This window comes from Dendrobium catenatum, unplaced genomic scaffold (assembly GCF_001605985.2).
Source record: "Dendrobium catenatum unplaced genomic scaffold, ASM160598v2 fragScaff_scaffold_1061, whole genome shotgun sequence".
Classification (NCBI taxonomy): Eukaryota; Viridiplantae; Streptophyta; class Magnoliopsida; order Asparagales; family Orchidaceae; genus Dendrobium; species Dendrobium catenatum.
Window position 1 is genome coordinate 2,724,428 of NW_021319523.1, and position 3,220 is coordinate 2,727,647.

The following is a 3,220-nucleotide window of genomic DNA, read 5'->3' on the forward strand; positions in this document are numbered from 1 at the left end:
CTATAGTGGTAGCAGGATCTGAAGAACCACGAAATGGCATGCCTGAGATTTATTTAACTTAAAAATAAATAGTTTAAATTTTTTATGTGCATCATAATAAACCATAATTTAATATTAGTATATTAGTATATATTGAAGTTTGTGAAAATAGGAGAGGTTCATGGTTCGACCAGTTAAATATAGGTCGAATCTGATGACATACAAAAAAAATCATTTTAAGAGTGATATATCATCAAAAAATTATCTTGATCAGGCACGCATTTTGAGGAAAATTTAAGTTGGAAACTTCCAAAATTAAAATTGTAACCATCCAAACTCAAAATTTTAGCAAACTTATAGTCGAACTAAGCGGCTCGGAAATACGAACCCAGCGACACCAAAATCGACTCAATCTGAGCCCAAATTGGGTTCAAATCACAATTTCGAAATTGTGGTTTGAACCCTCCAAAGCGCTGTTGGAGGGTTCAAACCACAATTTTGAATACCAAACGGTTTTCAAACATGACTTTCTTATAGACAAATCGAGCGGCCTTACGAGACGAATCCAACGAGCCCAAGTTCACTAAATTCCGACATCACTAAGACCTTTAAATGTCTGACAAACAGTCCACAATCAAGGGATTCAATATCGGTCATCCATCCAACCACTCCCAATTTACCCTTGATCTCTCACCTATTTACGGGTCATGCACTCCAGAAATCTATAAATAGACTTCTCCTTTCTCTTGAAAAGGGGCATCGAAGCAAGAGACCAGAGATCGCTCTTCCCACCTCGCTCCTCTTCAACCACCGCCTAAGCTTAATTAACCGCACCACCGCCTGACGTTGTTCCTCCACCAGACCATCACTTGAGGCCCTCACCTCCTCGTAGAACCACCACTTGATGCTCGGACTTCTGCCGGACCAACAATTGAGGCTCAGACTTCCACCGGACCACCACCTGACCCCCAGATTTTCGCCGGACCACCACCTGAAGCCCGAACTTTAGTCGGACCACCACCTGAGGCTTAGACTTCCGCCGGACCATCACCTGACCCCCGAACTTCTGCCAGACCACCACCTGAAGCCCGAACATCTGTCGGAACACCACCTGACACCTGAACTTTCGCCAGACCAGCACCTGAGGCCTAGACTTCCACCGGATCACTACCTGACGCCCGGATTTTCGTCGGACCACCACCTGAGGCCCTGACTTCCTCCATACCACCACCCGACACCCTGACTTACATCGGGCCTACATCACTGGACAATGGTCTTTCTGACCACGGTCTCCTACCTACCACAGTCTTTCCGACCTCTATCCTATCAACTAAGGTCCTGCCGACCAAACAAATATGTCTATGTTGATTATTGTAACTCCTGCCATGTAATGTGCTTTTATATGATGTACATTTGTAACATGAAGCCAAGGCTTTCTCCCTAAGAAGGGCCTCATTTGTAATCAACTGCAAATGCTAGTAGATTCAATCAAACTTGTCCATGCCTAGTGGGTTTCCCCCTTTTTAGGGGTTTCCACATAAAAACTCTAGTGTCTCTTATGAACGCTACACACTCTCTCTCTCTTATCTGCTTGCGTGTTGGATCTTTGTAAAATGTTAAGACGCTAAAATTTATATTTCTCTACTGCCGCAAATACTCAATGACACAATAAAGAGACAAAATTTTAATAGACAAATGGATCCTTAAATGTTTGTTGATTGGGAAAGGCTCCAAAGTAAAATCCATACAAGAAAATTAACAAAGAGGCAAAACGTCAATTAATATGAAAGAGCTATTTGAGAATTGAAATATTGAATTAAAAAAAAAATATTAGTATTGAACTGATTTGAGCATTAAATCATATTGTTGGTACTTGATTAAAAAAAGAGTATTAGTATTGAGCTGCAGTTGCTTCGCACATGAAGGCTTCGTTTGGGACGGCTTTTTCATTGCTTTCTAAAACGGAGTTTATTACAAAAATAAAAAAAATTGTATTAAAACTCCATTTTAGAAAGCAATAAAAAAACCGTCCCAAACGAAGCCTAAAATACATTACTGGTACTGAATTGCTTGAAATGCTATTTTTTGTAACAAATTCCTTAGTAAGTTGTACATTAGAAACATAATTTGAAATTAATAAATAAAACTTTACAACGTTCCATAGCCAAACTTAGAAATGAAAATGTACTTATAACTGAAAAAATAACAATTAACACAATATTTACGGATGAAATATATATATCTCAATACCATTATATTTGTTAATTACGGTTTGATGGATATGATATACTTGAATTCATAGAAATAAAGAAGAAGAGATGATTCTTTTCGAACTATTTTGTTGACAACCTTTCTATCCAATTTGATCAATTTTTAATGATGTATAATCATCTAGGTCTTAATGCTAAGGTTTAAAAGGCACTCTCTTACCATTCTCATATAGATTTGATTCGATTTCCTTGTTGTTACTTCCCTTTCCATTCAACTTTGCCAATTCATTCATATTTCATCTCCAACAAGAGCTTTACTTATGATATCTTAGGACAAAAGTACAACATACTAAATTGATAATAGTAAGAATATTGAAAAGCACATGTGAGTTACTTATATTTACACTAAAATGTGTCTTAAATTGAAAGCATTTTTGCAATATTGTCAAATAAGGCCAAAAAAGATTTCAATCAAAATTCAAGACAATTTAGAACATAAATATGAATTAGTTTAGGGATTATTTAGTTGTTTGTATTTAGAGTGTAAAGTAATTCAAATGCAAGGGTTTAAGAACTTTTTATGTTTTGTTTGAAGTAAAGTAAAAGGTGAGTGTAAAAGGAGTGTAAACTTGAAGTAAACATTCTGTGTCTCTTCAGAATTCGTACAGGGAAAATTAGATGTAAGCCGCATGGAATGGAATATGAGTCAAATACATGAGTAAATACTTACAGATTCATGGCAACCGAGCCGCATTGGCATATTATTTTAAAACCCACTTTGGTAATCCTTCATCCAAGAACCTCCACTTAAGCACTTTTGTACACACGAACAGGTGGTTGGGACTGGGCCCGCCATCAGTCTGCTATATCTCTGAACTTCATATGGGGTCTTGGACCAGAACAATTATTAGGTCCTCTGACCGAATGTTTATATAGGTTCGGCCATCATTAATTTAACGCCACGTAGCAGCCCGACGACCCGATCCAAACTCGGTATAATTTTGATATTTCACGTCTCTTTTCACGAATGG